The sequence below is a fragment of the Paramisgurnus dabryanus genome, chromosome 2 (genome assembly GCF_030506205.2).
Source record: "Paramisgurnus dabryanus chromosome 2, PD_genome_1.1, whole genome shotgun sequence".
Lineage (NCBI taxonomy): Eukaryota > Metazoa > Chordata > Actinopteri > Cypriniformes > Cobitidae > Paramisgurnus > Paramisgurnus dabryanus.
In genome coordinates this window covers 348,689-361,099 of record NC_133338.1, presented here as the reverse complement: position 1 = coordinate 361,099, position 12,411 = coordinate 348,689, and positions in this window count along the sequence as shown.

The window sequence follows — 12,411 nt, the reverse complement described above, 5'->3', positions numbered from 1 at the left end:
ATTTTGATCACTTATTTTTTCTGAACACCTTTTACCAATTCCAGAACACAGTAATTTTAATAACCAACATTAGGTTTGAACGTATCTTTTCCTTTCATCCTATTTTATGCCATTGCTGCCCGAATCAGCATTTCTTGTATAATGGTCAAACCTCAATTTTGCAATTTCCATGCATGGCATCAAAAAATGAATTTCCAGTGTGTGTGTTAATAGAAGAACAATGTCGCACACCTGTTAGTTCCGGTTAGGTGCGTTGGATAAAGAGACAGACATATATAAAAAAGGGATATCCCGCACACTATTAATTTGCAAAATATTATAATAATTTATTGCGACGTTTCGATCGTAAGATCTTCTTCAGGCATATGTGTGTGTTAAAGATTTTTTGGCACATAAGGTGCTTTTTTCTCCAGCCAGCCATATTAACAATAATGTATTACTTATAAATGCCTTATTTATAAAATTAATGGTAGTTATTAAGATTAATTTGGTTTGGAATAGGTAAAATATGTTTGATAAAAACTGTGATCTAATAATTCTGCCCACACTGTATTTTATTGCAGTGTAATCACTGTCATTTTGCAAACAGTCGTTTTATCAAGAGAATATCTAACAACAGTGTTTTAAAAGCAGTTCTGCTTACCGCACTTCAAACTCGCTTCTCAGTCGTCTTTTATTTTGACAGACTCACACTGACGCTGCATGCTTCATAAAATGCCCTAAAAGTTGTGATTGGGCTAGCCAAATGTCAAATAAAAAAGAACCAATGGGCTGCTGATTAGGTGTCTCCTGGGCCGGTATGTTCGGAAAAAAACATCTTATGCTAACTTTTCTGAAAAATGCAGTAAATTGTAACCGCGCCTTAGCGTCATTAATGAATTACATTAAAACAAATATGAACCAAAGAAAGAAAGCAACGAACTGCATTGCGCGATGTACAAGTGTTATTGGCTCGTCAGACAAAAGTAGTGTGAGATGTATAAGTCTGTATGATACTCGCTCTCTGTTTCTTGTGTCAGATCATCGCTCTGTCCATCTGACACAAGGAACAGAGGGGTGGAGCTTTTTAAGAGATGATTGGGCCAGCCCAGTGTCAGTATGGAAAATGAACCAATGGGCCGCTGTCCATGCTTTATAGGCCAATCGGTGGCCAAAAAAAAAAAATGTATATTATATTCACCGGCCCCCAAGGACGTCAGCTCACCGGCCCCCAAGGACGTCGGCCCACCGGGCATTTGCCCGGTATGCCAGATTACCAGTCCAGCCCTGATGCTAATACATGAAGAGATACACGATACAGATTCTCTGATCAGATGCGGCTCGCTCAGGTGCAGAAAAGAAAATGAAACTATAAAACTGTTTTAATAAACTTCATCCTCAACTGTAAAGTGTTACAAAAAATTACGGGTGAAATTTATAACGCCTGTCAAGTTCGAGATATAACAGCCCGACACAACTGTCAGCAGCTCAGAGTTTATGCTGTGATTTCTGAAACGAATGATTTCAATCTCTGCCTGATGAAGCTGGTGTATCATTAACACTGAAAGAGGCTATTAAAATGATCGCTTTCTCAAGAGAGAAAAAACAATCACTCGCTTCTCACCGATGCATCTATACGCTTAAAACATTTCTGTCTATGAACACATCACAGATTACAGGTTTACTGTATAGACACAGATGTGATTCTTATCTTCAGAGCAATTTCCTTTAAGTCATGTTTATCTGTCTGTAGTGTTGAGACTGAGAGGTCTTCAGTAGAGTCCATAGATGATTTGGGCCAATAAAACCTATAGGATATACATAGGGGCGAAAAAACTCAAATATTTTCAGCTGTTATTTCTGATAAGATGACTAAAGAAACACAAACAATTCTAGATTTACCATTTGTCCCGAACACTGAGCTTATAAGTTATATCTTAATGACTTGATGTTTCTTTCATCATGTCTTCAGTTCTGTGAGGCGCCAGTGATTTGATCTAATCTTTACCCGATGTCTCTCAAATAAAAAGCTTTGTCCAGGAAATAAAATACAAATCAAGCAACAAACATGAAAAGACGAAATAGTTAAAGGAGAAAATTCACCTTAATTCACATTCATAAGTTCACTTAAAATAATTAGAAATGTCAATTAAATAATTGAGGCACACTCTAAAAAAAGTGATGAATTAACTTAAAAAAAAGTAAATGAACTTTAAACCAAAAATAAAAACGTTGTAGAACACATTTAACTCTTTACCTGCCAGAGGTTTTTTTTTCAAGTTGCCAGCCAGTGCCAACCTTTTTTATTGATTTTCACAAAAGTTTAATGCCTTCCAGAAAATGTTCTCCTTTAAATATATAAACATACAATATACCAAATGAAAAAACAGATCCTTTGCTTTCAAACAAAATCTGTTTCATCCTACCTTCATTAGTTCTCTTTTCATCACCTCTCAAATATGGGAAGGTTTCTTAAAAAATACCAAATATTGAGCAAAAAGCTGAGATAATTGCATTTTCTGAAGGACTTTTGATCAGATTCAGAGCGATGAGTTTGAACTGTTTGCCCGCAGGGGAATACTTCAGTGTTTTATAAGTTGGGTAATACTAATTCCCGGAAAAACTCGGCAGTGGCAGGGAAAGAGTTAATATCCTTTAGACTATAGGGAATTTAAGTAAAAATAAAAACTTTAAAAAAAAACTTCAGTTGGTAACACCTAAAATATGTAAATATTTTCATCTTAATTTTTTCACTTAAAGGCAGGGGCGTCATGCACCAATTTTTTTTAAGGGGGCAGAGTGTGCACAGTTCACAGAAATTTGTGCATACACATACATCAAACGAATTATATTATAGAGCTTTCAGTTTTTTCCATGGCACTTACATTTCTAACAATATGAGCGCCCCTGCCTTCATGCAAAAAACTCAAAAATAAAAGTGTTTACTCACTTTCATTTCAAATACTATTTAATCGGAATAATGACATAATATTGGTATCATATTTAAAACAGAAACGACATGGTTTATTTATTTAAGTTTTGTTTAATGACTTGTTTAATTGTGTCATTAATGCATTTTGCACAACAACTGCAATATGAAATTAATCTCATTTTAAATCCGTAAAGTATATAAACAACGAAAATGACATAAGCTATAGAGCAACGTGATTGATTTTAATGTTCAATAATGATTTTAAAAAATATGTTTAGATAAAATGATTGGAGGAATGAATTTTTGCATTAAATTTTACCTCATATGTGGGCATGTGTGATCCCGCGCCCACTTGAACTCTGGCGAACTTTGGCGTTGTGCCAAGAAGATGAATCTAGAAATTTCTACTAATATAACGCTGAGACGGTCACATTTTAAACCATACATTTTCTACACAGAGGAGGTTAACTGCACATTACCGTACTGGGGTTTGAAAATGTTGTGAGCGTTTCTTGCGTGTTTTAATTCCTCAGATAGCCAAATGCAGCAGCAACATGAAAGCTCGTGAGCGCGCTCACGCTGATGACGTCTGTGGCTGCTCTGACTGCAGCGCCTGCCGCCAGAAAGTAATGTAACAAAACACTATCATAACGGCAAAAATCTCTGAAAAGTGACAAGGATGCAGCACAGAATTAATAATATTGTGCATATTAAACAGATTAAAAGACAAGTTACCGATTGATGGATGCTTGTTTGATTTTCAGGTTGCATGCAAAATCCATTTGGCTCAAAAAACCAAGGGGGCTAGTGCCCCCTCAGTTTGAATGGGCATGACGCCTCTGCTTAAAGGCATTACCAATTGGAGTAATTTTTTTAGTTGATCAAACTTTTAGTTTTTACAGTGTACTGTATGTGAAAAAAACTTGTTGTTTAAGTGATGACAGTCAGCCGGTTATAAATAAATCCCGACAGGGTGATGAGGATGCAGAGGGGTCTTGTATCGCCCCTGAAGTGATTTATTTAACATAATAAATGTCTGGATGTTCATTATCCTGCTTATTAAACATCTACTTGCTACATGTGTAAGTATATGAACACAAAATATTGATTTAATAGATTTCATTAGCTCATCTGTGAGAAACACAAACCCCTGTAAGGAAAAACTGCTTCATAGCAGCTTTAAAACAAGAAGTTCAAGCACGATGAACATGCATTTGGTTTGCTCATTTGCAAATATAATCTCATAAATTTTATAGAGATGCACAGATATAATATCGGCCAATAATCCGTATCGGTCAATAAAAACAGCCGATAGAGAGTCTGTGTTATCAGTTATGCCGATTTCAGACTTCATTTTGAGAAAACGTCGACAAATGCCCAAAATCATCGACACCTGTGAGATATCTGGCATGCTAGATATCTGAACCTGTCAGCGATTCAAAATCATGCCATATGGAATGTGTTTTGACTGAAAATAACATTGGCGATGACCTACAGCCAATGAGAGCGCAACATACAGGACAGCTGGAAGTTGAGGGAGGAGTTATGGAGGTACAACCCATAATTTCAGCAAGCATGGATTTGTCACACTTAGACCTCTTCAGACCAATATCAAGTTTAAAAGACCAATATCAAGTTAAAAAGAGAAAGGACAGCATATAGTCAATAGTTCAGTCAAATGAAAATGCCTCAAATGTACGTCTGCATCGTTCATCCATAAGTAATTGGACTAAATTTGCTAATTCTCCTACATGACGTGCTTGAAGCTCTGAATGAAACCTTCTGTTCTGGATGATGGAGTTTGTGGCACTCTTCATGTCTCAGCACGCTGCAACTCCAACATCAAAATACAGGACCGCCATTCTGACGACCTGTTTGTTTGGAAGTCAGCCGCTGTTTCTCTGGCAAACCAGAGAAGGCATTAGCATCACGAAATGCGTCCCGGCCTCTCCCTCTCCGCCGGCGCCAGAGAGGGTGTCAAAAAAACACAACACCTGTTGTGTGATGCGGTGAAGCGTGCACTTTAATTTGATCAGGCTGCGAACAATCGCTCATTAGAGTCAGGAGAGGAGAAGGAGGCGGAGGAAGAGGAGATGAGATCAGCCGAGCGAGCCGTGGTACCGCAGATAGAGCCGTACCAAACACCCGTCGAGACAAACGGGTTCAGTGACTGTGTCGTCACTGATGTGCTAGAAGTCTGTACGTGATGCCAGTAGTGACACCAGATACAGACGATCTTTCCTGTGGCCTTGTGCAAGACATCAAAAGTTGTGAGGCTCAGAGTTTGTGATTTTGAAGATGCCGACGTGGATTTTGTTCTGTTAGCCTGAAACTGTTTGACCCAAAACCTGCTTAAATGCACGATTTTCACCTATTTCACAGGTTTGATTGAAAATGTTATGATAAGATAGTTTTCATAGATAATGTGTGTGTTCCTGTCTGGATGGAGGGCTACTTATTGGTTAAGAAGTTTTTTGGATAACGCACATGTTGGGGTTACCACTGCGGGTTTACATGATGTCACCTATTTAAGACTTTAAATGACAAAGAGCTTGGATCATTTCTCAAACTGGATTTTAAATGGTTCTCGGTCCGATCAAACTCTCTGATTATTAAGGAATTCTTGGCTGTGTGGTGAGCTGTGTGTTTTACGGTGTCTCTTCTGTAAGTTTTACAGTTGGCCTGTCATGACGCTCAGTGACTGAAGATACTGAAGAGAAATCTGTCGTCTGTCCCTCTAATGACTCTGGAAGTAATGGCCAGAGATAAAAGCTACCAGACATCTAATGTCAAGAGTCTCCATGGCAACAACTGCACTTCATAAAGAAGTGGAAATGCATTGGATCGTCATCTTTCCTTCATGAACGATTCATCTCCATAATTCGCTGAATTGAGGTGGAACTACATTTAGGCTTTAGTCAGATTTTCCAGCCGAAAGGTTTACGAAATGCCGATCTGGAGTCACGTGCAGCTCGCCGATGAAAGCAGAGGTTGTTCGTAACGCTTAGGGTCTGGATTCGGCCTTTCCGCACCATCATGACATAAACTGAGAGATTTCTGCGCATCAAAGCTGATGACACCATCCCTCAGCGCACCGCAGAATCCATTGTGTTTTCAATTGTCTCGTCTAGCGACCATAAAAAGAGATCGAGTTGCCTGCTGGGCGGGAGCAGTGCGGCAAATTGAAAGTGTAATTTCTAACAATATGGGACCCAGCAGTCGGAAAGCGATTGCCTCCACAATTCTTTTTGTGTGCGTGTGTGTCTCTCTCTCTCTTCTCTATTGCACTCATCTATGAATGCAAAGCAAAGAGGAAAATGGAAGCTTGCTTCCAAATAAATAAGATGACTCTAATGGATGAGTAAATGACTTTGGCCTGGGGTTACTGTGGCCTCACTGCGTAAAGCCCATTTGTACCGGTGGCACTCAGCGTCCGTTTGTTCGCCTGCAAACTCCCGCTGTGCCGCATCTCGCCCTCCGGAAACTAATTGGAAAACGAAGCGTCGGAAAGAAACGCTGGTTTTACCGGAAGCACTGATTGACATTCGGTGCGTCTTCACTTTCCACTGGGATTTTTAGTACTTTTACCATGACAGCAACAAGACCTTTGGATTTTTTTCCCTCTCTTTCTTTCTCTCTCTCTCTCTCTCTCTCTCTCTCTCTCTCTCTCTCTCTCTAGTGCCTGAACACTTGGGTTCATATGGAAACTTCTAGGAATGTCTGCTCATGGAATTATAGCTATTAGATTTAGTTCACACTATAGGATCAATATTCACGATGCAAATATGAACGATATTTCAAGTCATAGAAACCTTCCAAATAATTGGCTGTTAGCATGCATGAGAGAATCTATGTCTTTCCTGATACAGGATCATATGCTTTCGAAAGCAAGATTTTAAACCATCTGTGTAGCGAAACAAAATACAAGATAAAAAGAAAACACATCTCTTGTTTAAATAAACTTAAGTTCAGCCGATCTGAGGGTTTATTTCCCTGTTGAATATGAGATGCTTGGCCAAAGTAAGCCTTTTAGAGTTTCCAGTTAGCAGTTCTGACTTTGGTGGTTTACATACAAACATTCCTCCCAACAACCCTGAAATATGTTCTCAGCAGTAAAAATTCCCACAAGCAATCTGTCTTTCCATTCAAACGCTAATGCAGGGTTACTGTGACTCAAACACACGCTGCTCTAGTAATACTAAACCTTCTCCTCGTTCCCTTTGGCACACATGTGCACAGATAATGGTACACAGATTTGATGCTCTCTGACAGAAGGCCAAAGGCTCGTGGCTCTCTCTCGCTGCTCTGCCAGCATCGGATTCCTCTGCCTCTTTTCTCATACGGACGATTAAACATCTCTCCGCTTTCCAGCTCCCCGTCAGAAGCCGCCACCAAAGCAGGTCTAATAAATCTGGAGCAAACATGCAGCCGACTCACAGTGATGTTTGTGATCTAAACACTTCCATCCTGCTGTGGTCCAGCCATGTCTTTTACTGCCGGTACATCGGTGACGGTGGTGGGAATACACAGAAGATTAGTCCAACATCTGCTCTCTACTGATGGCCCCAGAATGGACCAATGAAATTGCTCTGGTCTTTGTTAGATCTCTCCCTGGTATCTAATGATTGGTCCAGAATGGTCTGGACACTGTTTTTAATGTTTTAATGGCACAAATGTTTGGCAGAAACCATGCCTTCTTAAATGATGCACTTTACAAATAGAGTTCGGCTCAGGAACAGTCCTACATTAGTTTATTGGATAAAATAAATGTCACATAATAGCTATCTTGCTGAGAAAATCCCAGAGTTGATCAAGGACAGCGAGTGGGACCAGCGGATGTCTACCGCTTTTGCAAATCTATAAACTTCACCTCTGCTATTTGACCTTTTGTTGACATCTGATTTAGAATCTTTCTATGTTGACATGGTAATGAATGCTCACAAATGAGTCATGCAATCATGACCCATCATGGAGAGAGGAGTTATTCTTGTGTAGCCCACCACCAGATGAATCAGACCTTGGGTCACAGCTTTAGAAATTGCATTAAATTTGTCTTACCACCTTACAAGATCCCAGAAGACCAAATCAATTAAACAGACATGAGACGAAACAAAGTGTTATATAAAACAACTCGACAATATTTGTTTTGTCTCTTGACCCTGCTTGGCCGCATGTGGGGGAAGTTTGAATCAGAAGAATATTTTCAGAAAACACTTTTAAACCCACAGCCCGAATCTCTTCCTCCGCCTGCGGAGCCTCCACATCCATCATCTCCTTTATGGGCCTTCTTCCTCTTTGTTGGTTGTGAATAGCAAGTCTTTGGAAAAGAAGAAACACAAAAAACTTCTATTCAAAAGGAGGAAGAAGAGGTCACGTCTGCCTGTTGCCAGAATCCACACACAAACACATACATAGGCACACACAAACAAACAGGCATAAATGAATTTTGCCTGAAGTAAATTCTGCATTATCAAGTTTTTTATTAATTTTTATCTTTTTAATTTTGAAATATAAAAATATCTAAAAATATATTTATTTATAGATGTTTATGATTTCACAAACTTGAAACCTTGCAGAAAGATTGGGAAAAGTAGGATGATATAATCTGAATTCACAAATCACAAAGAGAAGTTGGAGTAGGTTGTAATACACAGCACTTTAGAAAGGACTATTTTCAGCCATGCAAGTGCAGATCTAATGAAATGTGGAAATGTCAAAATCTCAAAAACCCATTCGTCAGTCTTGCCATTTCAATAACATATTTCATAGCTTCACAACACCAACCACCCTACGGCTGTTTCTATGCTCTCTAGAGGACATCTCATGGTAATCTCACTATGGAAGACATGGAATCACTTTTTAGGGGTGAATTTCAACTTCTGTGTTTTAACTTCATCTACAATAAATAACCTTTCTTTTAAAATCTAACCAAATCTAGTCAGTAAAAAACATTTCCAAGTCAGCATCAGGGCCATTATGGATTTATTTCTGCCACAGGGCCGCTCCGGAGTCATATCAGAATTATCAGGGGCATTCTGGATTCACAATGGGATCAGGCCTGTTACAGATTCACGTCAGCATGAGGACAGTTATAGATTTACATTACGGCTTCACGTTGGTGGAAGGGCATTCACAGATTCAGGCCGGTGTCAGGGTTATTTCAGAGTCACGTCAGCTTTAGGGCTGTTACAGATTTATGTCGCCACAGGGCCGCTCCGGAGTCACATCAGCATTAGGGCCGCTACAGATTTACATCATCTGGGGCATTCCCAATTGACAATGGGACCCTAACATCGGCATGAGAGTCGTTCCCGATTCATGTTGGCATCAGGGATGTTCTGGATTCACGTCTGTGTCAGGATTGTTCAGGGTTCACAATGGGGTCATTGCTGTTATAGGCTCGTCAACATCAGGGCAGTTATAGATTCACATCGGCATCATGGTCGTTCCAGATCCACATCAGCGTCAGAGCCGTTTCGGATTCACAACGGAATTCACAATGTTTTGGATTCACAATGGCATCAGTTCCATCTAGATTCATGTTGGCATCAGAGCTGTTCTGGATTCACAAAGGCATCAGGTCCATCTGGATTCACATTGGTGTCAGGGCACTTACAGATTCAGGTCAGTGTCAGGGTTATTTCAGAGTCACGTCAGCTTCAGGGTTGTTACAGATTTATGTCTGCATAAGGGCTGCTCCAGAGTCACATTGGCGTCAGGGCCGTTCTGGATTCACGTTGGCCATATGAAGGGATTTTGCAAGCTAAAACAGTGTTCAGAAGAGATTTTACAATTTGTTGATTCACGAGCTTTAAAGGAGTCATACCCGAGTGCTTCGTGTCCAATGTTTAACCAATTGAGATTCCGAAAGGTCTTTGGTGTAATTGGGATCTGTCTGATATTGACTGAAAGATGCTGGTCATCATTTCATCTGGAACCTTCAGTAGTTTTATGGTGAGATTTCTTTGTTTTTTTCAGCAAGGATTTGGTTTGTTGATTGTTTTTTTACACATCATGTTTTTACCATCAGCCACTAGTAAGTGAATAGAGCATTTAATGATACGAGCTGTTCCACATCTTGGTGTTTAATTTATTCATCCATTAATCAGATCATGATTCAACATTTGAGAGTTCGAACATATAAACATGATGTTCATCGCAATTGTAAACCTAATGAAGTTTAAGAGAAATAAGCTCAGAGCACTAAAGTCATTTCATTTACTTCATCTGAGCCACCAAATACAACGTCAGACTCTGGAGATGCTGACATATGTGACTCTTAAACACAAACAGTGGTTAGAGAGGTGAAGCGACACTTCAGCACGCAAGGGTTCAGGCCAAACGAATAGACTTAGGGTGTACTCACACAATGCAAACCGAACCATGCACTAGTACATTTGATCTGGTTTGTTTGACTAGTGTGGTCGCTCCATATCGCACCTGGATCCAGTACACTTAACAGTACCCAGATACTCTTGCAGAGGTGATCTCTAATACATACAGCACTATTATGACGATTATATCACTACATCACAATAAATAAGCTTGAGGGAGATTTAAAAACTTAGTAGTTTGCTCTTGATTCACTCATTTTACAATAACATCACTTTTACTGGTGTTGTCATACACCTATGGGTCTGTGGAGTGCTGCACAAAGTCAAACACACTTTTGTGCTGACTCAAATGAGCGAGCATGCATATCTTCTGTTCATCCCTAAAACAATTGCATCATAATGACGTACTGTAAGCGTACTCGGGTCTGGATTATAAAGTGTTGGGTGAGTACAGACCAGCGGGGGAGTGGGGAGGGGGAACAACCCAGGTGCACTTTGGTACAGTTAAGTACAATGTGAGTACACCCTTACTGAGATCTGAGATTTTCGGCTCTTCTCTGAACTTTTCAACTTTATGCCACTTTAGATGGAAATGGCTACCCGAGAACCTAACTCATGAATTATTGAAGAGAGCCGGTAACAGATAGAGTCATTACTGAAATCACTGTAAAAGCAGGGGAACATCACTGTTTGATGTTCAGTGATGATGTATTTCCTCTAAAAACAGCAGGTTTGTGGGATACTTGCAGGTTGGCTAAGAAGAGCGGGGCATTCTCCTTCTAAAAAGCATCTGATTGGACAAACATCTGTGTAGTGTAATGTTGTTCTTCTTCATTTTTGGGAAGGTATTTGTATGTGAAGTCTCAATGCAGATTTTTTTGACTAAAATGAGTATCAGTATCATCATACTGGCAGCATATCAAATGAATAATCTTAGAGACTATATACAGTATATATATAAGTTTCAATCGATGTTACAGTGATGATCCTCTGCGTTAAGCATGGTCTCGAGACTAAAGGATTCCAACAGTATATGTAACGAATAATTGACAACAGGCCGTTGAATTATTAGAAAATAATGCACACGCAACGTCGTAATGTGGCAAGACGTGAAGTGGAGTTACAGTACACCGCAGGTGTGCATTATTGTCAAATAATTCAAAGGGCGAGAGTCAATAATTCCTCTTAAAGCAGGGTAACCACAAACATTGCTTTGGTTGTTATTTATCAAAATAAAGCATTCAAAGGCCTGTGATATATATCCAGATGGGATTCACTTTTATAACTGAATGTAATTATTATCAAACAATAAGTGTTAAACATAAATGAAACATGTACTGTGTATTTTACTCAAATTTACTCATGAACTTTTGTGTTTCATAATGTGTTATGTAAATAATATGTTAAATAAATAAATCATGTTATTTATGTAACAATACATGGTATGAATCAATTCCATTTCCATGGACCAGGAGTATTGATAAACGCCTGAGTTATTCATCCGTACCATAAATAAGACATGATGTTTTAGATGAGTTCAGTATGTTGATGAGCGTCATGAATGTGATCACATTGCAATTTCTGTTATGACAGATATAAGAAGACTCTTGATTTTTGTCTGATGAGAGCTACACGACAGCGGTTAACAAATGTCTCATTATAGCACTGACGATTCAACGCATCTCATGGAGGTCCTCAACAGAAATGATTCATTTCAAATTCAGAGTTTCGCCCCTAAATAAGAAAGTTTGAGGCAGTTCATGTGCAGTCGAGTCAGCGGAAAAGTGCAGCGAGCAATCAGCCCTATTCAAGCCCCATTAAACCCCATTGACTTCCAGTAATCACTCTGCTTTTCAATGTGATGTTATTTTGCACTCGTGCACTGAACAAGGACAAACACCGAAACGTCTCCACAGCCTACTCATATGCCAATGTTTGCAGGAACTTCTTATTTAAGAAAAGACGTCAGTCTCTAAAAAAATCTCCATTCTCTTTTAAGGTAGATTTTATTTAAATCTTTCTTAGAATCTAAAGGCTCTTGAAATGTATGTGAGACATTTCAAGCCCTATCATATGCTTGGCACAATGCAGCGCAATGTGCGACGCAAGTGTCTTTTGCTAGTTTAAGCCAGGTGCAATAATCATTTTCATGTTCAGCGTCACCTT